A 26,958-nucleotide genomic window follows, 5' to 3' on the forward strand; every position below is an offset into this window, starting at 1 on the left:
TAGATTAATAAAAAACCTAAAATTAAATAAAAATTACCTACCGAGGGTAAAGGTCAGGGGCAACAATGATAGTAAAAAAAAATTAAATGAAAATTATTTATAAATAAAAAGTTAAAGTAAAAAATGAATTAATAAAAGATCAAAAAGAATAAAAAATAACTTATCAACAGTTAAGGGTTAAGGGTAACAGTGATAGTAAAGACAATTTTAAAAATTAAAAGAAATAAGATCTAGAAAAAAAATCAAATCCATGCTAAAGTATCTTCGAGCAAAAATGGCCTCCCGTACAAAATTGAGGCCGTGCAAAAATTTTTTCGTGCAAAAATGTTCTTTCGTGCATGCTTGACACCTACCCGTTTCAAATTGGGCCCTGCTTCAGCTGTACCACCTAAAACTAAATTAGAATTATCTTCTTTGAAAGCCAAGTAATTTAAAATGGTACATAATCTATTGTGATAGACAAAAAACTTAAAAAAAGTTTTGTAGTGCTGAAGATAAACATAATACTTTTTTTTTTGTTATTCAAAATTTTGTAATGGCGGAGTTGCAGTCAATTTAGCTGGAGCTATGATAAAGCTAGAAAAAAGTTTCAATGCAAAAAATCCGTATAAAAGAAAACCGATTGCTCCACATAAGTTCAAATTAGTTTATTTCGATTAATAGTCATAAATTTCATATACGTCAAATAGACGACAACAAGACTTATGATAAGAAAATTAAAGCCGATCTATGGAGTAACTATGACTAACGTATTTAGAAGTTCTGATATTTCATCGGAAAAACTAACTTTATAAGTACTAAAACTTTTATAGGAATTAAGTAGAATAAATGTTGATAATTCGAAAGTTTTTTCTAAACTTTTTATTGTTCATAATACTTATTGACAATGTGGCACTAGAATACTTGTACAAGTATGAAAAATATTTTAACTTCTTTGAGAAAAATTTACACTAATGTATACAAGTTATTTATTAATTAATGTTTTTATTTTTTTTTCTTTTCAGCTATCAGTAATAATCCAAAGCTTTTGTAGCAAAGGCATGCATTGTTTTATAGTTTTGAGAAAGAATTTATTTTAGAACTAAAACAGCAGTAAAATTAAAAACAGTCTCTAAGCTTTTTCAAAACAATTTTCCCAATTTCTAAAACAACATTTTTTATTCGAAAGAGATAAGTTATTTTCCAATGCGTATATATCGGCGTTTGTGTCTAAAATACGCGTTAGATGAATTTTACATTAAGCTGTGTGTTAAGTTACGATCATCAAACTACGTTCGCATGGTCCACAGTCCACTTATCATCAGGTTAAATTCAACATCTAGTTTCGAGCATCTAATATCAACCATCAAATAGCGAGCACTTAGAATCGAGCATCAGAACATCAAATAGCGAGCGTTATTGCGTCTAAGTTATTAAATTTCTAATCAAATACTATGGCTTGGATTTTTTTTTACTTTCTTAAAAGATAGTTTTTCTTTACACATTAAACAACACTATGACAGGGTTTACAGCAAAACACAATATAAAACCTTATAACAATTTAAGTTCAACACATATTGTTTTTGTTGAGTCATTACTACGGAGGAAAGGGTTACTCGAGAGGCTACTACGGCAAAGGATACAGAAGGCACAACAGACGTCGTCCAAGCAGGAGATACAGAAGAAGAAAAGTTTGCTACCAAAGAAGAAAATACTGTCAAGGATGCAGAGTCATCTATTGAAAAGAAGGAGCTACAATTGAGTGCAATAAGAAAAAATCTTCAAAATCAATAGAAGTTTTTTATATCAGTCATGACTATTTAATCAAGATTTTAATTGTTCGATTTTTTTTATAATTTTTGTACAAAATAATTTTGAAATGTATCATCGTTAAAACGTTTTTAATAAAAAACCTGATAATATATAGTACAACTAATTGAAAAAATATACTTCAATCAAAATATATAAATGAAGAGAGTATAAAATGAAACATATAAAAAGTAAGAATGTAGTAGAAATCTACTACGTTTACCAACTATAAATATCATTTATAATTAAACACTAAACAAAATTTGAAATTATTTTCATTATTATTATTTTAATTTACAGAAATAAAAATACTGCACACGTTTTAAAACTTACAAGTAGTTCATTGGAAAATTTTTTCTTTGAGAAAAATTATAAAAAATATTGAAAAAACACAATTAAAACCAATCATAACTTTTTATTTACTTTTGCTTTAACTTAAAAAAACTTGAGTAGCTGAATTAATTTTTAACTGTTTGTTTTTTTTACCAAAAATTAAAAATAAAAAAAACTATACCTAAAAGTTTAATCAATAATTTTTTAATACACTTTATAATTTTTTAGAGTTTATATGAAAGTATAGGAATTGACTAAAGTTTATAATTTAAAGCTACAAAGTTCAAATCACTTGAACATTTTATCATGTCATCAATAAGAATCTAAATCATAAATTACTGACAAATATATAATTGATTTAAAGTTGATTCAATAATGAGAAACAGTCATTTAAAAATGTTACCTAATCGTATATAACCACAAGTTGTTAATTAGGTAGCTTATTTCCGAGTTCACGATGAAAAAAAAAACAACAAAAAAAACAACCGAAAAAAAAGATTTTATCTATTGACAAACATTCTAATCGTGATTTATTACTGAGCTAACAGTTGACACCATCCAAGAGTCAGTCAGTTGCCAACAATAAAACAAGGAAAATCGATATGAATATTTAATAAAGTCAACACAAGTCTTCGCCTCAACATGCAAGCAGTTTCACATCTCCACAATTTTGTTTGTTTACCTTAATCAGTTGGAAAAAAGAAAAAAAACAGCGTGTGGAAATTGTTAATACGCTTTTTTTGTACGTTTTAATTATTTTTTATTTAAACTTTTATCACGCTTTTTTTGTTCGGTTTAATGATTTTTTTTTAGGCGAGAATTTACTTTAGAGTAAAGCTGGGTATACAAAGTTTTGTGTTTTAGTACCGATATGTTTTGATCGCATGAGCTCAGTTTCTTTTCACTAATAAATTGGTAAAGAATTACAAGAATTGTTTTATCTGAAAATTAAAATATAATCAATTTAATACTAGTTTTTACGTTAATTTTAAAACTTTTTAATTCTATGATTATTTGTTGTATACAAAATAAAACTAAAAAAAATAACTTAGCCTACAAAAAATCAAAACTATGCTACTAAATATTATTAAAAATGTTTATAAAATTAAGCAAAATTTATCTGTGTTAGTTTTTAGCTATAATATTACTTATTTATACAAAGACTTTTAATTTAAAATTAATTTTTAAATCAAAAGCTCGGTTTGTAAACAAAAATAAAAAAATTAACAAGTAGAACCAAAAAATATCGTTACAGAGAATATAGTTTATAAACTTGTCTACTATTTTTATAAACTACTAATATTTAAAGCATATTTATTTCGGAGATCATTTTTTTTTAAATTAAAATTTTAAGTCAGTGAACATTTAGAACATTTTAGAAATAAGCTTGCTAAGAAAACATCATTTAAAGCGTATAATTTAAAAATAAGGGATTTAAATAAGCCGCTACGTTACTTCTTGTAAAATCAATAGTTTAAACTCTCAAGTATTTTGATGTGTTTACGAAATCACAAGTTGAACTGTCTTGCAATGTTTAGAAGCAAATATGTTAGTTAAAACTATTTGTTCAAAGCTATGAAGTGTTTTTATTTGAGGTAAATCAAGTACAGTCTCTGTAAAGTAGTTAGTTTTTATAGTTCTATTCAGTTTGAAAAAAAAATTCAAAATTAAAATTTTGTTTAAAATATATTATAGCGGATAGCATATAAAAACCTTAATTATTAAAGGTATAGTTTTCAAACTTATCTAAAAAAAAAACTGCTTATTACAGCTTAGAATACGTTCTCTTAAACATGAAGTTATTTGATTATCATGTGCTGTTCATTTTAACAAACTTGTATGTAAAGTTTTGTGAATCTTGCTTAACAAGCTGCAGGTAACTTTCTGTTTAGTTTTACTATTTGTTTTTATTTATCTGTTTTTTTTAATCACATTTGGATATTTTAAGACAGTTTTGAAGTCGTATTAAATATTTATACAAATTTCCCGCCAAGTAGAAAGATATATCGATTATTTTATTTTTTTAACAGTTGTAAGAACTATTCAGAAACGGATACAGAAAAAGGATTTTATGTCAGTTGCTCTAGTTACAAAAGCACAAACTATTTTAAAGATGTTCCGTCAAATGTGACAATGTTCAGACTGAGACAAAAAATTATGAGAAATTTAACTGCAAATGTGAGTTTTTTTTTACTTGATCAAGTTTTATTTACTCTAAGAAGCTTATTTTTTAAAGATTTTCTGTTAGATCAAAAATTTGTTCGAATAAACTTTATCCCTAAACATGAAATAAAATCTCAATTTCAAAACGTTTTATATTTAATCAGAATTAGTTTATGCCCACGAATAGTATATGATTAAAGTTTCTTAAAAGTATAAAACTTGATGAAAAAATAAATAAAAAGTATAAGTTTAGTTTTGCCAAATATAATATTGAAAAGAAGTATGTGTACAAAATCGTAAAAATAATAGCTTTACCGAAATTTAAAAAATAATAAGTCAATACTTTTTACACTAGAAATAGGGTTATTTTGGCTATTCATATGTTGTTTATTTAAGAACAAAAAAGAAACTGCTCAAAATTTTTGGTCCTTGGACCTAGTGTTCGAAAAAACCTTTCGCTAATCGAGTCGAGCACCACGGATACTTTTTAAGGTCTTGTCCAGGATATCTATTTTTACTTGTTAACTTGATTATCCTTAATAGAATGGAGTGTTATTTTTTACATGAATTTTAGTAAAAAAACAAACTTTAAATAAATTAGATACAAATTAAATGTAACAGTAAAATAAAAATTACAGATGTTTAAAGGTCTGCCAAATGTTCTTATTTTAAAACTAGAAGACAATCAAATAGTCAGCATAAATGAAAGTGCATTTAAAAATCTTGGCTTATTAAAAAAGTTGGTTAGAAGGCTTGAATTTAAAAACAGTGAGAAATAGATATAAAATTTGAAAATTAATGATATCAAATTCATTTAAAACAACTAGCTGAATCTTATTTATGTTCTCTTGGTTAGTAACTTTTCTAAATCTAAGTTTTAATAAACTTAATTTTAAAACATACATTTTTTGATCTTTTATCAATACTGACTCAGTTTCAGTTGGTTAAAATTTTATCCAAGCCTACAAATTTGTTGTTTAGGTTGTACCTCACCGACAACTTAATCGAACATTTTCCTTGGAGCTGCCTTGAAGACCTCCCCAGTCTCACCCACCTCAGCCTCAATAACAACCGCCTCCTGACGTTGCCCGGCAACGACGACGTCGTCATGACGCGGCTGAGTCACCTCACCGATCTCGGGCTGCACCCAAACGACAACCTTCGTTGTGATTGTGACGTCATTGCGTTTGCCCGTTACCTAGCAACGAGCGACGAGGAGTTCGTCGCCAGGTGGACGAAACTGGGGTGCAAGAGCAAAAGCGAGAATCTCCACCCCGAATTCCCGTCTCTCAACCACTCAGACGTGTACGAGAACGGTGTTTGCTACCGCCCCCGAGTGTACGTCATATTCAAGAGGGGGGAGAGCTTGGAGGGGTGGGGGGTCGTGAACCAGACCCTGGTTGCCAACAGCAGCGTGACCTTCAACTGCCTGGTTGACAGGAGGCCCCGGATGGCCGATACCACTTATCTAGAAATATCCGTGTTTGGTTGGTTTTGAAAAATGTTTAAAGTTATAATTAATTGTTTATAAGTGATAATTGCATAAGAAGTCTTTAATTATCAAAAAATAAGTTGTTATTTCGCACCATGATGCTTTAAAATCTTCACAATACAATTTTATTAAAACAATTTTTCACTGTTTTCAATTTTTTAAAACTTAGCCGACCCCTGAAATAGTAAGTTCAAAAAGGTGTTTCGTTCTCGATTGGAGTCACTGAAAACTACACGATTTCAAAATCTACTGTGACAGTTGAAGAAGAAAAATTTAAAAATGGAACAATATCTTGTTATGTTGAAGATTTTACAGGCACTTACTATGCTAGTATTCAATTGGTAAAACATTAGTTACTAATTTTATAAGTTTTAGTAATTAAATTGTAATAAACACTATAAGAACATCGCTGTGGTATAAATCTTTGTAGTCTGTTTTTGCAAGTTATGTTTAAACAAACTTATAGTATTTAAAATATACAAAGTTTTTTTTGCTTCATAGACTTACGTATTTAAAGCTTTTGTTTTATGAGATTTATATATGTTTAATTATTGTGCAGAGGCCTAAATACAAAGTAAAAAACTAATCAACTATGATTTAATTGTTCATAAAAGTTTTGTTTCTTTAGCACTAAAATCAAAACGGGTAAATTTTAACGTTAATCCAGTAATTAGTAAAGTAGTTTTATGCAAAAACCTTGCAGCTTGGAGGTTTTAAATAAATATCTGTATGTTGCATTAAGCTTAGATTGTAATCAATATTTACTGAATTCCTATTTTATTAAACTTTTAGTTTTAAAGTTTTTAATGAATCATTCAATAAAATTTTTGTCAAATTTTTTATTAATTTTGATTTTCTGTTCATGTGCAATTTCAATTTGTTGATTTTATAAACAATTTCTATTCATATTTATAACATTTTAGCTGTCAAACTGGCAAAGAAATGTAAAAAGTAGTTTTAAATTCTAAAGCTAAAAAGCTTTTGTTGTTTATTGTCTTCAAACTTATTAATTATTCATTTTGTTTAAAAAACCAAAGATTATTTATTCTATTTGCTTTGAAGCATTTCAATTTCATGTGACATGAATTAACCCTTTAATGCACAGACAGTATAGATTCATAAACCAAAGCCACTTACTATAAATAGTTAAATGAATTTGGTTAGAAAAATTGACGCTTAATTTAATCTTTTTACAAAAGCAACGACTAACGCTGATATGGAAATACTAAAGTCAACGAACGTCATCGAATTTACAACGGAAAACACAACTTCATCCAATGCTGATTGCGTTGAAAGTTCAAATTCCATTGACGTCGATGTTCTTGCTAACATTGTGAGACTTGATTAGCATGATTCGATTTAATTTTACATTACATAAGTCTTTTACTTTGTTTTGAAACTATTTATTTATACGATCAGTTATTTTCAAAGAAAATAAGTTTACATATTAGATTTTATAGGAAAATACTATTAACTACAAAAAATTAGTCTTTCAAAACGTTAAAACAATTTATTTTATATAATAAAACTAATTAAAATAACAAACTTTTTCGAATTAATCATGCATTAAAGTTTAAATTGTGTAGGTATCATTTTTTTTTATACTTCTATCTACTTAACAAATCGTTTTAATTTTGTACCAATGTAAAATAAAAACTAAAAATGACTCAGACCTCAAGGAATTTGGCTGAAAAACATGATGATAGAAATAAAAAAGACAAGGCTGGCCATGCGGTGAAACCAAAGTACACAAATTTTTTCAACAAAGCTTGTGGGGCCGAGGACGATTTCAAAATGGCTCTTTATAAACAGACAAACACAACTCATTTCTTGTAAGTTATTTGAAAAGAAAAGTATTATCATGTACGAATATTATTTTTAATATGTTTTGGTTACGTATAACCAAATAAAGTTTCTTAAAAGCTAAAGATAAAACTATGATATAAATTTAATTTTAATATTATTAATAGAATTTTTATATTTTGAGACAAAAGACCATACATTGATGTACTTTTTTTACATAGCTAAAAGTTGTAACAACAATAAAAAAATATTTTGCTTCAACCTCAAGAAAACAGTTAATTGAATTTTTATACTCGTTTACTTACTGTTTGAGAGAAAATAGTATTTATCTCAAAAAATGGTTGAACAAAATGTTATTAAATTTTACAACTCTTAATTGATAAATAGTTAAAAATTGTTTGCAATAACACATCTAATAATTTTAAAATGTTTTAATAAACATACATCAGCTATATAACCTTCAAAACAAGTTTAAACTACATTTAATTGAAATAATATTTGTTACCACAATTAATATAAAAATTTATACACAGCTAAAAAACTTATAGTAACTCGTTTTTATTTTAAAGCATATAAAAATTTTTTACCAGGTCTCTTACATTTTTACTATCGTCAACGACCTTAATTGATTTTTTCTAGTTTTTTAAACTTCGTTAGCTAATATTAAATCAAATTCATTTCAAACAGTTACAAGTTGGATGAATATTTAAAAGTTTCCATGCAACTTCATAATGAGCACAATGCAGTAGATGTTGATTTTTTCAGATCAAAAGTTTTAAAGAGAGAGGTTAAATTATTAATATTTTGTTTTTTAAGGTAATAAAAAATAATAATAAGCTAATAACTTGAGTTTAATATGATAAAATATGAGTTTAATATGAAAAATATTTCTAAGGCACATTAGTAAATAAGAAAGGCTCTAATTTTTTTTTTGTTTTTTTTTATCATACATTAGAGTAGAACCGCAGCATTTAGCTTTAAAATGTTCTTATTCCCAGATGGTTTATAACTACTTGAGTATTTTCTTAAAACCATACTTTAAGACACCTATATTAGTCATATTTCAACATAAGTGTTAAAATCTTATCTTTTGAGTTTTTATTTACTGTGTGTGACTTTTTTGTTTACAAATAACTTAAGCTTAATGATACAAAAATAAGTTTATATTCAAACAATTAAATTTTTTTTGACCTTTTGACAACATTTAAGAGATTCATATTAGCTAGTTTTCTAGTAAGTAAACTACATATTTGTCAAAATAGAAGCTATTTTGTTTTAAACTTAAAACAATAAAGTACTAAAGCTGGGCGGAATCAACCTAACCTTTTGATCTTGTTTAATATACACTTGAATTAGTTACTATGGTAACTAACGTTAGAAAAGAGAAAATCATCAAAAAATTTACGAAGCGTATAAATCATTCATAACTTTCATTCCTTTTACCGGTAATTTTTCTTCATATTGTTTATTTTCTTATATAAATAACGTACTAATTTTAACCACTCGTTGAAGCAAACATCGATAAAAGTTTTTTACAACTAATTACAGGTCGAAAAAACTTTTCATGCCATTTTTCACAAGATTTTTACTTGTATTTACAGATTTTGAAAAGTAAATTAAGTATATAAAGATGGATGTACTCTAAAATATTCGTTTAAGTGTAACTTTTAAATAAGGTGTTACAAATATAACAAATGCTACAACTCACTTAAATATTACATCTACTTAGGATTTTATTAGAAATTTTTCTATGGCAGTTTAGTATAGTTTGTAACTTTACATTTATTGACTAATTAAAGCTAAACGAACCAGATTTTGAGTTTACAACTACTAGTTAATAAAAAATGCAAAATATATATTTAAGTTTACATAAACTGTTATTAGATAAACTATCATCCAAATTTAGGTTTGTTTTTTTAAATTCGATAACTAAATAAAAAACCATCGTTGTACTGTAATAAAGTACAACACATTTTCTACACTTCATTTATCAATTCTTTAATCTTTTTAATAAATCAAACATCTGTTCAGGCAATTTTTTCTAACCAATCAACTTAAGCAGTTTACCATTTTTCAAACCAAAACAAATCCCATCAAAGAGATTGAAAAGTTATTTCAAACTAGAAACAAATGTCTGCAACAAAGTTAACTCGGGATAAAAATTCAATCGATGATTTTGCGTTTTAATTTTCAACTAGTAAAACAGTAAATTCCCTAGACGTTTTAGAAATAAAACTGCTGAAGCTTGAACATTTGAAACGCTGTTCAAAAAAAGATTACTATTGCTAAGTTGGTGAAAATTAAGGCATGAATAACCACTAAATGCAACACTAAAGTGCGCTTTAGACAAGTAAAATACTGGAGATAAATATTTTTCGCTAAACAAACTTTTAATCTCGGCAATTGTTTGAAAGTTTTGTTTGTTAAAATTCATCTTGGGTTTAGTTTTAGTTAGTGGAAAACCATTTAAATTTTAATATTATGATTTATTGTTTTGTTGTGTATTTAGTTTACTTTACTTAGTTTAGACTTAATAATTACAAATGTTGTATAGTTTTATAACAGTCGGATTAAACTTTAAGTATTTTACCTACAATTAACTATTAACCTGTAAATATCTGTTGAAATTATTTAATTTTAATTTTAATGAAAACATGTGTATTTTATTCTATGCTTCTATTCTTACATTACAATAATTATTTTTTACAGAACCCAGTTGAAGTGTGTTGATTCGTTAACACACAGAAACATATGTTGTTACAATAAAGGAAGATAACTGTATAATTTGTTTTTATAAAAAGGTATATATTTATATACTGAGTATAACTAAAGATATTTTCACTTAACCTGCTATTTTTTATTATTATTTTAGTTTTAATTTGTTCATCAATTATGAATTTAAAGCAAACTTAATTTTTAAATATTTATAAAGCTTACTTTCTAAATGATTCGTTTCTAAATAGTTTTCGAATCAAGCTAAGTAATATAGCTGTAAATAAACATCTAAATACGTCAATTTTACTAATAGTTGTTTTTGTATATATTTTTGTTTTATTATTTTTTGTTTAGTTTATATGTATTGTGTACTGTAAGTTTTCACAAACTTACTAACTTACTACTATTTATTACATATAGAAAAAGTAATGTAGCAGTTTAACTTAAAAATATTCAACAATATAATAAAATCAAAATTTTCCCAGATGTTAAAAAAACAGTTTAATAACTACCTGTACTTTTCAAAAAAAATTGAATAAATACATAATGTATATTTTTTAATTACCTATTTTTACTTTTATGTACATATGTATTAAAAAGGATATTAAGAATAGCTAAATCCAAGAAACAATAGTAATTTTTATAAAAAGTAAAACTTCTAGTCATTTTTTTCTTTCTAATACCAGAAAGACGTTTTACTAATAATTTTTTACGTCAATTGCATTTAACATTAAAAGTTTATAATTTAGCTGGGAAAGATATATACTGATCAATATAAATACTTCAGTTCCTAGAGATTTACATAGGTTTTGTCTAGCCTGAAAGGAAAATACTTTTACTTGAATAAATATTGACATCTTTTTATCATTAAAATGCATGTTAAAGCTAAAAACCTAAAAATATGTTACAACCTCTAACTAAAGCTAAACTAAATAGATAGTTAACTTATAAATTTAAACATAACGGATTATGTTTGTTTTCACAATAAAAGAGACTAGAAAACAAACTTTTACTTAAATAATTCTTTCTAAATCTAAACTGTGTTATTAATTAACAAGCATGAAAAAAAACACTATCTTTTAAAATAGTTTTTATCCAGCCAAACCTTTTTTAATATAATTTTATACCTTGTTTGAACATTAAAAGTAGGTATGGTGTCATAATGTACGTAATGTTACAGATGACAGTTTGCCACACATTCGGATCTAAGATGATGAGAGTGAACCTGAAAAAGAGGAAGAAAAGACAAATTTATTCAATAATGATCAATTCTCACTCATCTTCGTTCATTTGTTGCGTCTTATTACCTGAAAAGAAAAGAGGGGTACATTTTGCTAAAATTTTCATGCAAATTGTTATTATGTATTCTAGCAAGTATTAGAGACCCGTGCAAGGCTTCAATACCTGTCCATGATTTTGAATCATGTTGTTACGTATAAAAAAGTATTTATGTGAAAAACCTTTAGTGAAATTTTGTACATCTTAAGTTAGTGCAAACTGGAATTATAAATTTTAAAATTATCGAATTTTATTGTACATTACTGTTTATAACATCATATGAATTCAACATTTTTAAACTTACTTTACATTTTTTGTTAATAATGGGTTTAAAGAATGAACTTCTTGTTGATTAAACCCTTAAAAACTAAAAAACAGTCAATAATAACGAATAAATGTTTTTAATATAACAATGTTTTTCTTTTTTAAGTTGTTTAGACTTATTTATGTAATAAAATAGCATAAATAAGTGGAAAAAAATAGTCTATTTCTTCAAATCTTGCCGTGATGAAAAAGATAAACAGTTATTCGATCAAAAACCGAATTTTAATTCAAGGTTTGCGGCCAGTTCAAAGTGCAGAAGACTTCGACCCACGACAGCGTCTTCTTCATGTTCGTAGTAGGGGGTTTTTTGTTGGGCCTCGGGGTCGTGCCGCTGGCCGTCGCAACTTCCTACCACGTGTGGGACAAGAGGCAGCAGAGAGCAAAGACTACAAGGTTGTTATAGACTTGAATAATTTCGTAAAATATTTATTGAAAAAATTATACGATTGTTGAGTTTCAGCGCGAATGGATTTTCAAAGTGTGACTCTTATTCAAATAGATTGTAGCTAATAGTCATAAAATGTCACTAAAACTAAAAAATTATTAACTGATAGAAAATTTAAACTAATTGGAAATGTTGTGTTTCAAATTCTTGCTAATGACGTTCATATTTTCTAGCTAAAACTTGAGCATCATTCTCCATAAATTTACTTGCAGTGAAACGAACCATCATACTCGAACATAGCAAGTATTAAAAAAATATATTTTAAACATAACTTATAACTTTGTTATTTATATAAATAACTTACAAGTAAGTTATACAGTATAGTTATAAATCGAAAACTAAGAATAATTTTTTTTTTAATTGCAAGTTCTCAAGTCTGCTTAAAAACTAAATCTTTACTTTTCAGAGCCTACGAAAGAAAGAAAACTGAACTGGAGAAAACTCAAAGTCTAGGAACGAGATCAAACCTGCAAATATCTTCATGCAGCTCTAATGAAGAATTGGAAAAACTTCATCAGTCATTTTGAGTCTTTAAATCGATTACAAAAACTTTAAAACACTGCCCGTATTAGCTTTAAAGTATATAATTTCGCTCTATCTTACATTTTAGATCAAAAAACCGACTAGTTTTGTTAAAATTTTCTTTTTTTTCAAAAGTTTGTTAAAATTTTTTGGAATTTGTTAGTTTAACTTAATTACTAAAATAAATATATTTGATACTAACTTTTAACTTTTACTTTTTTATTTCTTTAATATTGCTTTAGTGTTGTTTTTTTTAAATTTATACATTACATAGGATTAAACTGTTGTTTTTATAGAATATTATTAAAATCAGTAAGTTGCACAAATATTTTATCGCCAAGTTACTTTAAATCAGTTTTGATGATTTTTTATTTGAAATAGAACAGATTTAACAATATTTTTTTTTGTTATAACTAGTTTTACTTCTACTTTGCCTTTATTAATTTTTACTAATGACTTGTGTTGCTCCTATAGAAGATTATTTATATGCAGAAAAAATTTACGTTTCATATACAATTTATTTAAAATACTTTCAAATTCGGTGTTTAGTTAATTTGTTATTAAAAGTAATATTTTATACAACTGCCAAACAAAGAATTGCAAATATCTAAATAAAGAAGAATCAACGATCAGGTTTCAAATTCTGTTTTAATGTCATACTATATAAAATTAGATAGTTAATTAAATTTTTTGTAGACTAAACTTTAAAACTTTTTCTTAATACTAAACTTACTATTATGTACAAACTTCGTTTCAACAATGATAATGATTTGTAATTTTCTTTAAATTTCCATGCTAAAGTAGCTTTATATCAAAGCTCTTAAAAAAACTTAAAATAATTAAAGGTGTTTTAACAAAAAGATTGATATCTTATCTGATCAAACAAAAAAAAATTTAAGTTTTTAAGTAGCATTAGTAAATCATTTAGAATTTTTGATTACTGTGTAGCTTTTGAAGCAAAACTTAAAAAAAATTTTACAAGTTTCTTATTAAAGGTTGTATTTTGCCTTCATAATCTTTTAACTAATCTAACAAAAATAGTTAACGTCTCTTATTTTATAAAAATGTTAACTATTTTTTGAAATATGTCTTTAATCTTCAAAAGTTACTAAAATGAAGTTTTTTTTAGTAGACAACAACAACAACAACAACAACAACAACAACAACAACAACAACAACAACAACAACAACAACAACAACAACTTTAACAACAAAAACCTAAAGACCCAAGCACTTTAACAATAAACTAGCCAGAAAAATAATCATTTTACTCATTGAAAAAGTACTCATGATTATTAGAGGAAAGGTACCACTTTGAAAATTGAACTATGGACAAAGCTGAATCTCAAAATTATCCAAATTTCAACTGACCGATAAAAAAAGAATTATGTCAAACCTCATTACTGAAATGATATGATTTATAAAAAAATATAATTAGTAAATCTTTTTCGGATACAGTAAAAATGTTTTGTGACGTTTTTTAAACTGTCAACAGATAAATAAAAAATCAAGGATTGTTATTAAAAACATCTAAAGATTTGTTTTTCACATTAAAGTTTATAGTATTTTCAAAAATTTTACTCCAAGTTAATTGAGGATTAGAGTAATACAGTAACCTTTCACTTAGGTACGCATTTTTTACACAGCGCAAAAGTACGTACCCAACCGGTTACGTCTATATGTTTATATTTATATGTTTTACGCTTTTAATTTTTTTTAACACAGCTCTATAAATTTTCAAAACAGCTGTTATATTTACAAAAATAAATATATAAAACTACGAGAAAATTTAAATTGCATCAATAAGTTAGTTAGTCAAATGATTTTCAAAAATAGTCAAGCACTAACTTAAATTAATTATTTGCAATTAGTCATGAATGACATAAATTATTTTGTATAATAAATATTGAATTATTGTATATAGACAAAAGATACGCTTAAAAAGTTTGGTCCAAGGACTTGGTGTACAAAAACTTTTGCAGTTTAAAGAATCTGGATAGATAAAAAGTATAAAAACACTTTGATTTATCTAACGTTTTTAGCATATTTTTCGTATTTTCGCTTTATAATTTTTATTTGCCTTAAAAAACTCGCAGTTCTTTTTATTGTAGAATATAGTTTTGTGTTTTTTATAACCGTATGTAACATAAGAACAATGTTAAAGCAAAATTAGCACTTAAATACGCTTATTAAATTTATTATATGACTGAGCGTATAAAATATAACACGTAAAGATGTTACATAACAAACTAATAACAAACTATGTAAACATTTTTTATCATTTTACTTTTTAAATTTAAGTTTTAATTAAGACTCGGTTGCGGTCCTCTGCCCATTAAGGGTTAAATGCGGTCCACATGAACGTATATTTTTAAAGTTTAAACGAGGTATTAATAAAAAAAATCAGAAACCCAAGGTTAGTGTAAGTTAATCAAATCTTATTCAAGAATAATTTAACCCGTTTTAATACATGACTGTTTAACCAAGGTTTAAGTTGTTCCATAAATTATTCAATTTAGTTCATATAATCGTTTAATCTTATCTAATAAAACACTAATAATATGGAGAAGAACTAATTAAAATTAAAATTAAAAATAAAAACGATAAAAAAGTGAAGCATAAAGTAAAACATCAAAGAAGTAAAGATATAATACAAAAATTATATTTTTACAACATTTGAATATCATTTTTAGTAAATAAATAATAGTAATAAATTTTTTTGTGTTAAAAAAACAAAAAGACCGGACACGTTTTAAAATTTACAAGTTGCTTAATAATTAAATATACTGCTAAAAAATACTGTAAATCAAAACATTACATTTTGTTTACTTATGACTTAATTTTTTTATCAAAATTTATATTTATTTAAATGTTCTTATAAATATTTTTAACTGTGTTTTAAAAAAATGTTAACTAAAATTTTAAAAAATTAAATGATAGTATAGGAATTGACTAAAGTTTTTTATTTTAAAATTTACTCTTTATTTAAAAACTTCTAAACACTTTAAATTTAATTATGTCATCAAAAAGAATCTCAATCATAAATTACTGACAAAGATAAAGTTGATTTAATGTATTTTTTACTTAATTTTTGCAAATTTAATGTTTCTTTAGTGAGAAACACTCATTTGAAAACTTTTCCTAATCGTACAAATTGTCAATTAAGTAGGTAATTTTCAAGTTCACGCTAAAAAAAATAACCAAAAAAAAATATTTTATCTATTGACAAACATTCTGATCGTGATTTATAAACTTCTACTTTAACAGTTGACACCATCCAAAAGTCAGTCGGTTGCCAACAATAAAACAAGGAAAATCAATATGAATATTTAATAAAGTCAACACAAGTCTTCAACATGCAAGAAAATTCACGTCTTCACACTTTTGTTTGTTTACCTTAATCATTTGGAAAAAAAAAGCGTGTTTTAACTTTCAACACGCTTTTTTTGTTCGTTTTAACTATTTTTTGTTTAAACTTTTATTACGCTTTTTTTTTTGTTCGGTTTAATGATTTTTTTTAGGTGAGAATTTAATTTAGAGTAAAGCTGGGTATAGAAAGTTTTGTGTTTTAGTACCGATATGTTTTGATCGCATGAGCTCAGTTTCTTTTTACTAATAAATTGGTAAAGAATTACTATAATTGTGAATTGTTTTATCTGAAAATTAAAATATAATCAACTTAATACTAGTTTTTTACGTTAGTTTCAAAACTTTTTAAGTTAATGATTATTTTTTGTATACAGACTTATGCTTTATATACAAAATAAAGCTACAAAAAAAAACTTAGACTACAAAAAAATCAAAATTATGATATTAAAAATTATTAAAATTTTTATAAAATTAAGCAAAACTTATCTGTATTAGTTTTTAGCTATAATATCACTTATTTATACAAAGACTTTGTTTTAAAAATATTTTTTTCAAATCAAAAGCTTGGTTTGTAAACAAAAATAAAAAAATTCAATATGTAGAACCAAAAATTATTGTTACAGAGAATATAGTTTTCAAATTTTTCTACTACTTCAATTAAACTATTTATATTCACAGCATATTTATTTCGGTGATTAGTTTTTTTAAAATTAAATTTTCAAGTCAGTGAAGATTAAGAACATTTTAGAAATAAGCTTGCTAAGAAAACATCATTTAAAGCGTATAACTTAAAAAAAGGGATTTAAATAAGCCGCTACGTTACTTCTTGTAAAATCAATAGTTTAAACTCTCAAGTATTTTGATGTGTTTACAAAATCACAAGTTGATCTGTCTTGCAATGTTTAGAAGCATTTATTTTAACTAAAACTGTTTGTTCAAAGCTATGAAGTGTTTTTTTTTGAGGTAAATCAAGTACATTCTCAGTAAAGTAATAATTTTTTATAGTTCTATTCAGTTTGAAAAAACTTCAAAATTTTAACTTAGTTTGAAATATGTTATAGCGGAATGCATATAAAAACCTTAATTATTAAAGGTATAGTTTTCAAACTTATCTAAAACAAAAACTGCGTATTACAGCTTAGAATACATTCTCTTAAACATGAAGTTATTTGATTATCATGTGCTGTTCATTTTAACAAACTTGTATGTAAAGTTTTGTGAATTTTGCTTAACAAACTGCAGGTAACTTTTTATTTAGTTTAACTGTTTTTATTTATCTGTTTATTTTAAGCGTATTTGGATATTTTAAGACAGTTTTGAAGTCGTATTAAATATTTATACAAATTTCCCGCCAAGTAGAAAGATATATCGATTATTTTATTTTTTTAACAGTTGTAAGAACTATTCAGAAACGGATACAGAAAAAGGATTTTATGTCAGTTGCTCTAGTTACAAAAGCACAAACTATTTTAAAGATGTTCCGTCAAATGTGACAATGTTCAGACTGAGACAAAAAATTATGAGAAATTTAACTGCAAATGTGAGTTTTTTTTTACTTGATCAAGTTTTATTTACTCTAAGAAGCTTATTTTTTAAAGATTTTCTGTTAGATCAAAAATTTGTTCGAATAAACTTTATCCCTAAACATGAAATAAAATCTCAATTTCAAAACGTTTTATATTTAATCAGAATTAGTTTATGCCCACGAATAGTATATGATTAAAGTTTCTTAAAAGTATAAAACTTGATGAAAAAATAAATAAAAAGTATAAGTTTAGTTTTGCCAAATATAATATTGAAAAGAAGTATGTGTACAAAATCGTAAAAATAATAGCTTTACCGAAATTTAAAAAATAATAAGTCAATACTTTTTACACTAGAAATAGGGTTATTTTGGCTATTCATATGTTGTTTATTTAAGAACAAAAAAGAAACTGCTCAAAATTTTTGGTCCTTGGACCTAGTGTTCGAAAAAACCTTTCGCTAATCGAGTCGAGCACCACGGATACTTTTTAAGGTCTTGTCCAGGATATCTATTTTTACTTGTTAACTTGATTATCCTTAATAGAATGGAGTGTTATTTTTTACATGAATTTTAGTAAAAAAACAAACTTTAAATAAATTAGATACAAATTAAATGTAACAGTAAAATAAAAATTACAGATGTTTAAAGGTCTGCCAAATGTTCTTATTTTAAAACTAGAAGACAATCAAATAGTCAGCATAAATGAAAGTGCATTTAAAAATCTTGGCTTATTAAAAAAGTTGGTTAGAAGGCTTGAATTTAAAAACAGTGAGAAATAGATATAAAATTTGAAAATTAATGATATCAAATTCATTTAAAACAACTAGCTGAATCTTATTTATGTTCTCTTGGTTAGTAACTTTTCTAAATCTAAGTTTTAATAAACTTAATTTTAAAACATACATTTTTTGATCTTTTATCAATACTGACTCAGTTTCAGTTGGTTAAAATTTTATCCAAGCCTACAAATTTGTTGTTTAGGTTGTACCTCACCGACAACTTAATCGAACATTTTCCTTGGAGCTGCCTTGAAGACCTCCCCAGTCTCACCCACCTCAGCCTCAATAACAACCGCCTCCTGACGTTGCCCGGCAACGACGACGTCGTCATGACGCGGCTGAGTCACCTCACCGATCTCGGGCTGCACCCAAACGACAACCTTCGTTGTGATTGTGACGTCATTGCGTTTGCCCGTTACCTAGCAACGAGCGACGAGGAGTTCGTCGCCAGGTGGACGAAACTGGGGTGCAAGAGCAAAAGCGAGAATCTCCACCCCGAATTCCCGTCTCTCAACCACTCAGACGTGTACGAGAACGGTGTTTGCTACCGCCCCCGAGTGTACGTCATATTCAAGAGGGGGGAGAGCTTGGAGGGGTGGGGGGTCGTGAACCAGACCCTGGTTGCCAACAGCAGCGTGACCTTCAACTGCCTGGTTGACAGGAGGCCCCGGATGGCCGATACCACTTATCTAGAAATATCCGTGTTTGGTTGGTTTTGAAAAATGTTTAAAGTTATAATTAATTGTTTATAAGTGATAATTGCATAAGAAGTCTTTAATTATCAAAAAATAAGTTGTTATTTCGCACCATGATGCTTTAAAATCTTCACAATACAATTTTATTAAAACAATTTTTCACTGTTTTCAATTTTTTAAAACTTAGCCGACCCCTGAAATAGTAAGTTCAAAAAGGTGTTTCGTTCTCGATTGGAGTCACTGAAAACTACACGATTTCAAAATCTACTGTGACAGTTGAAGAAGAAAAATTTAAAAATGGAACAATATCTTGTTATGTTGAAGATTTTACAGGCACTTACTATGCTAGTATTCAATTGGTAAAACATTAGTTACTAATTTTATAAGTTTTAGTAATTAAATTGTAATAAACACTATAAGAACATCGCTGTGGTATAAATCTTTGTAGTCTGTTTTTGCAAGTTATGTTTAAACAAACTTATAGTATTTAAAATATACAAAGTTTTTTTTGCTTCATAGACTTACGTATTTAAAGCTTTTGTTTTATGAGATTTATATATGTTTAATTATTGTGCAGAGGCCTAAATACAAAGTAAAAAACTAATCAACTATGATTTAATTGTTCATAAAAGTTTTGTTTCTTTAGCACTAAAATCAAAACGGGTAAATTTTAACGTTAATCCAGTAATTAGTAAAGTAGTTTTATGCAAAAACCTTGCAGCTTGGAGGTTTTAAATAAATATCTGTATGTTGCATTAAGCTTAGATTGTAATCAATATTTACTGAATTCCTATTTTATTAAACTTTTAGTTTTAAAGTTTTTAATGAATCATTCAATAAAATTTTTGTCAAATTTTTTATTAATTTTGATTTTCTGTTCATGTGCAATTTCAATTTGTTGATTTTATAAACAATTTCTATTCATATTTATAACATTTTAGCTGTCAAACTGGCAAAGAAATGTAAAAAGTAGTTTTAAATTCTAAAGCTAAAAAGCTTTTGTTGTTTATTGTCTTCAAACTTATTAATTATTCATTTTGTTTAAAAAACCAAAGATTATTTATTCTATTTGCTTTGAAGCATTTCAATTTCATGTGACATGAATTAACCCTTTAATGCACAGACAGTATAGATTCATAAACCAAAGCCACTTACTATAAATAGTTAAATGAATTTGGTTAGAAAAATTGACGCTTAATTTAATCTTTTTACAAAAGCAACGACTAACGCTGATATGGAAATACTAAAGTCAACGAACGTCATCGAATTTACAACGGAAAACACAACTTCATCCAATGCTGATTGCGTTGAAAGTTCAAATTCCATTGACGTCGATGTTCTTGCTAACATTGTGAGACTTGATTAGCATGATTCGATTTAATTTTACATTACATAAGTCTTTTACTTTGTTTTGAAACTATTTATTTATACGATCAGTTATTTTCAAAGAAAATAAGTTTACATATTAGATTTTATAGGAAAATACTATTAACTACAAAAAATTAGTCTTTCAAAACGTTAAAACAATTTATTTTATATAATAAAACTAATTAAAATAACAAACTTTTTCGAATTAATCATGCATTAAAGTTTAAATTGTGTAGGTATCATTTTTTTTTATACTTCTATCTACTTAACAAATCGTTTTAATTTTGTACCAATGTAAAATAAAAACTAAAAATGACTCAGACCTCAAGGAATTTGGCTGAAAAACATGATGATAGAAATAAAAAAGACAAGGCTGGCCATGCGGTGAAACCAAAGTACACAAATTTTTTCAACAAAGCTTGTGGGGCCGAGGACGATTTCAAAATGGCTCTTTATAAACAGACAAACACAACTCATTTCTTGTAAGTTATTTGAAAAGAAAAGTATTATCATGTACGAATATTATTTTTAATATGTTTTGGTTACGTATAACCAAATAAAGTTTCTTAAAAGCTAAAGATAAAACTATGATATAAATTTAATTTTAATATTATTAATAGAATTTTTATATTTTGAGACAAAAGACCATACATTGATGTACTTTTTTTACATAGCTAAAAGTTGTAACAACAATAAAAAAATATTTTGCTTCAACCTCAAGAAAACAGTTAATTGAATTTTTATACTCGTTTACTTACTGTTTGAGAGAAAATAGTATTTATCTCAAAAAATGGTTGAACAAAATGTTATTAAATTTTACAACTCTTAATTGATAAATAGTTAAAAATTGTTTGCAATAACACATCTAATAATTTTAAAATGTTTTAATAAACATACATCAGCTATATAACCTTCAAAACAAGTTTAAACTACATTTAATTGAAATAATATTTGTTACCACAATTAATATAAAAATTTATACACAGCTAAAAAACTTATAGTAACTCGTTTTTATTTTAAAGCATATAAAAATTTTTTACCAGGTCTCTTACATTTTTACTATCGTCAACGACCTTAATTGATTTTTTCTAGTTTTTTAAACTTCGTTAGCTAATATTAAATCAAATTCATTTCAAACAGTTACAAGTTGGATGAATATTTAAAAGTTTCCATGCAACTTCATAATGAGCACAATGCAGTAGATGTTGATTTTTTCAGATCAAAAGTTTTAAAGAGAGAGGTTAAATTATTAATATTTTGTTTTTTAAGGTAATAAAAAATAATAATAAGCTAATAACTTGAGTTTAATATGATAAAATATGAGTTTAATATGAAAAATATTTCTAAGGCACATTAGTAAATAAGAAAGGCTCTAATTTTTTTTTTGTTTTTTTTTATCATACATTAGAGTAGAACCGCAGCATTTAGCTTTAAAATGTTCTTATTCCCAGATGGTTTATAACTACTTGAGTATTTTCTTAAAACCATACTTTAAGACACCTATATTAGTCATATTTCAACATAAGTGTTAAAATCTTATCTTTTGAGTTTTTATTTACTGTGTGTGACTTTTTTGTTTACAAATAACTTAAGCTTAATGATACAAAAATAAGTTTATATTCAAACAATTAAATTTTTTTTGACCTTTTGACAACATTTAAGAGATTCATATTAGCTAGTTTTCTAGTAAGTAAACTACATATTTGTCAAAATAGAAGCTATTTTGTTTTAAACTTAAAACAATAAAGTACTAAAGCTGGGCGGAATCAACCTAACCTTTTGATCTTGTTTAATATACACTTGAATTAGTTACTATGGTAACTAACGTTAGAAAAGAGAAAATCATCAAAAAATTTACGAAGCGTATAAATCATTCATAACTTTCATTCCTTTTACCGGTAATTTTTCTTCATATTGTTTATTTTCTTATATAAATAACGTACTAATTTTAACCACTCGTTGAAGCAAACATCGATAAAAGTTTTTTACAACTAATTACAGGTCGAAAAAACTTTTCATGCCATTTTTCACAAGATTTTTACTTGTATTTACAGATTTTGAAAAGTAAATTAAGTATATAAAGATGGATGTACTCTAAAATATTCGTTTAAGTGTAACTTTTAAATAAGGTGTTACAAATATAACAAATGCTACAACTCACTTAAATATTACATCTACTTAGGATTTTATTAGAAATTTTTCTATGGCAGTTTAGTATAGTTTGTAACTTTACATTTATTGACTAATTAAAGCTAAACGAACCAGATTTTGAGTTTACAACTACTAGTTAATAAAAAATGCAAAATATATATTTAAGTTTACATAAACTGTTATTAGATAAACTATCATCCAAATTTAGGTTTGTTTTTTTAAATTCGATAACTAAATAAAAAACCATCGTTGTACTGTAATAAAGTACAACACATTTTCTACACTTCATTTATCAATTCTTTAATCTTTTTAATAAATCAAACATCTGTTCAGGCAATTTTTTCTAACCAATCAACTTAAGCAGTTTACCATTTTTCAAACCAAAACAAATCCCATCAAAGAGATTGAAAAGTTATTTCAAACTAGAAACAAATGTCTGCAACAAAGTTAACTCGGGATAAAAATTCAATCGATGATTTTGCGTTTTAATTTTCAACTAGTAAAACAGTAAATTCCCTAGACGTTTTAGAAATAAAACTGCTGAAGCTTGAACATTTGAAACGCTGTTCAAAAAAAGATTACTATTGCTAAGTTGGTGAAAATTAAGGCATGAATAACCACTAAATGCAACACTAAAGTGCGCTTTAGACAAGTAAAATACTGGAGATAAATATTTTTCGCTAAACAAACTTTTAATCTCGGCAATTGTTTGAAAGTTTTGTTTGTTAAAATTCATCTTGGGTTTAGTTTTAGTTAGTGGAAAACCATTTAAATTTTAATATTATGATTTATTGTTTTGTTGTGTATTTAGTTTACTTTACTTAGTTTAGACTTAATAATTACAAATGTTGTATAGTTTTATAACAGTCGGATTAAACTTTAAGTATTTTACCTACAATTAACTATTAACCTGTAAATATCTGTTGAAATTATTTAATTTTAATTTTAATGAAAACATGTGTATTTTATTCTATGCTTCTATTCTTACATTACAATAATTATTTTTTACAGAACCCAGTTGAAGTGTGTTGATTCGTTAACACACAGAAACATATGTTGTTACAATAAAGGAAGATAACTGTATAATTTGTTTTTATAAAAAGGTATATATTTATATACTGAGTATAACTAAAGATATTTTCACTTAACCTGCTATTTTTTATTATTATTTTAGTTTTAATTTGTTCATCAATTATGAATTTAAAGCAAACTTAATTTTTAAATATTTATAAAGCTTACTTTCTAAATGATTCGTTTCTAAATAGTTTTCGAATCAAGCTAAGTAATATAGCTGTAAATAAACATCTAAATACGTCAATTTTACTAATAGTTGTTTTTGTATATATTTTTGTTTTATTATTTTTTGTTTAGTTTATATGTATTGTGTACTGTAAGTTTTCACAAACTTACTAACTTACTACTATTTATTACATATAGAAAAAGTAATGTAGCAGTTTAACTTAAAAATATTCAACAATATAATAAAATCAAAATTTTCCCAGATGTTAAAAAAACAGTTTAATAACTACCTGTACTTTTCAAAAAAAATTGAATAAATACATAATGTATATTTTTTAATTACCTATTTTTACTTTTATGTACATATGTATTAAAAAGGATATTAAGAATAGCTAAATCCAAGAAACAATAGTAATTTTTATAAAAAGTAAAACTTCTAGTCATTTTTTTCTTTCTAATACCAGAAAGACGTTTTACTAATAATTTTTTACGTCAATTGCATTTAACATTAAAAGTTTATAATTTAGCTGGGAAAGATATATACTGATCAATATAAATACTTCAGTTCCTAGAGATTTACATAGGTTTTGTCTAGCCTGAAAGGAAAATACTTTTACTTGAATAAATATTGACATCTTTTTATCATTAAAATGCATGTTAAAGCTAAAAACCTAAAAATATGTTACAACCTCTAACTAAAGCTAAACTAAATAGATAGTTAACTTATAAATTTAAACATAACGGATTATGTTTGTTTTCACAATAAAAGAGACTAGAAAACAAACTTTTACTTAAATAATTCTTTCTAAATCTAAACTGTGTTATTAATTAACAAGTATTAAAAAACACACTATCTTTTAAAATAGTTTTTATCCAGCCAAACCTTTTTTAATATAATTTTGTACCTTATTTAAACATTAATAGTAAGTATGATGTCATAATGTACATAATGTTACAGATGACAGTTTGCCACACATTCGGATCTAAGATGATGAGAGTGAACCTGAAAAAGAGGAAGAAAAGACAAATTTATTCAATAATGATCAATTCTCACTCATCTTCGTTCATTTGTTGCGTCTTATTACCTGAAAAGAAAAGAGGGGTACATTTTGCTAAAATTTTCATGCAAATTGTTATTATGTATTCTAGCAAGTATTAGAGACCCGTGCAAGGCTTCAATACCTGTCCATGATTTTGAATCATGTTGTTACGTATAAAAAAGTATTTATGTGAAAAACCTTTAGTGAAATTTTGTACATCTTAAGTTAGTGCAAACTGGAATTATAAATTTTAAAATTATCGAATTTTATTGTACATTACTGTTTATAACATCATATGAATTCAACATTTTTAAACTTACTTTACATTTTTTGTTAATAATGGGTTTAAAGAATGAACTTCTTGTTGATTAAACCCTTAAAAACTAAAAAACAGTCAATAATAACGAATAAATGTTTTTAATATAACAATGTTTTTCTTTTTTAAGTTGTTTAGACTTATTTATGTAATAAAATAGCATAAATAAGTGGAAAAAAATAGTCTATTTCTTCAAATCTTGCCGTGATGAAAAAGATAAACAGTTATTCGATCAAAAACCGAATTTTAATTCAAGGTTTGCGGCCAGTTCAAAGTGCAGAAGACTTCGACCCACGACAGCGTCTTCTTCATGTTCGTAGTAGGGGGTTTTTTGTTGGGCCTCGGGGTCGTGCCGCTGGCCGTCGCAACTTCCTACCACGTGTGGGACAAGAGGCAGCAGAGAGCAAAGACTACAAGGTTGTTATAGACTTGAATAATTTCGTAAAATATTTATTGAAAAAATTATACGATTGTTGAGTTTCAGCGCGAATGGATTTTCAAAGTGTGACTCTTATTCAAATAGATTGTAGCTAATAGTCATAAAATGTCACTAAAACTAAAAAATTATTAACTGATAGAAAATTTAAACTAATTGGAAATGTTGTGTTTCAAATTCTTGCTAATGACGTTCATATTTTCTAGCTAAAACTTGAGCATCATTCTCCATAAATTTACTTGCAGTGAAACGAACCATCATACTCGAACATAGCAAGTATTAAAAAAATATATTTTAAACATAACTTATAACTTTGTTATTTATATAAATAACTTACAAGTAAGTTATACAGTATAGTTATAAATCGAAAACTAAGAATAATTTTTTTTTTAATTGCAAGTTCTCAAGTCTGCTTAAAAACTAAATCTTTACTTTTCAGAGCCTACGAAAGAAAGAAAACTGAACTGGAGAAAACTCAAAGTCTAGGAACGAGATCAAACCTGCAAATATCTTCATGCAGCTCTAATGAAGAATTGGAAAAACTTCATCAGTCATTTTGAGTCTTTAAATCGATTACAAAAACTTTAAAACACTGCCCGTATTAGCTTTAAAGTATATAATTTCGCTCTATCTTACATTTTAGATCAAAAAACCGACTAGTTTTGTTAAAATTTTCTTTTTTTTCAAAAGTTTGTTAAAATTTTTTGGAATTTGTTAGTTTAACTTAATTACTAAAATAAATATATTTGATACTAACTTTTAACTTTTACTTTTTTATTTCTTTAATATTGCTTTAGTGTTGTTTTTTTTAAATTTATACATTACATAGGATTAAACTGTTGTTTTTATAGAATATTATTAAAATCAGTAAGTTGCACAAATATTTTATCGCCAAGTTACTTTAAATCAGTTTTGATGATTTTTTATTTGAAATAGAACAGATTTAACAATATTTTTTTTTGTTATAACTAGTTTTACTTCTACTTTGCCTTTATTAATTTTTACTAATGACTTGTGTTGCTCCTATAGAAGATTATTTATATGCAGAAAAAATTTACGTTTCATATACAATTTATTTAAAATACTTTCAAATTCGGTGTTTAGTTAATTTGTTATTAAAAGTAATATTTTATACAACTGCCAAACAAAGAATTGCAAATATCTAAATAAAGAAGAA

At 25.8% G+C, this 26,958-nt stretch overlaps 1 protein-coding gene across 2 annotated transcripts in view; it reads right to left on the bottom strand.

Moving 5' to 3' along the window:
- LOC145835304 (uncharacterized) overlaps window positions 1–26,958 on the bottom strand; it is a 171,681-nt gene that overhangs the window by 39,025 nt on the left and 105,698 nt on the right. The gene's annotated exons all lie outside the window — the stretch shown is intronic.

Source organism: Thalia democratica, chromosome 4 (assembly GCF_965202585.1).
Source record: "Thalia democratica chromosome 4, ktThaDemo2.hap1.1, whole genome shotgun sequence".
Taxonomy (NCBI): Eukaryota; Metazoa; Chordata; class Thaliacea; order Salpida; family Salpidae; genus Thalia; species Thalia democratica.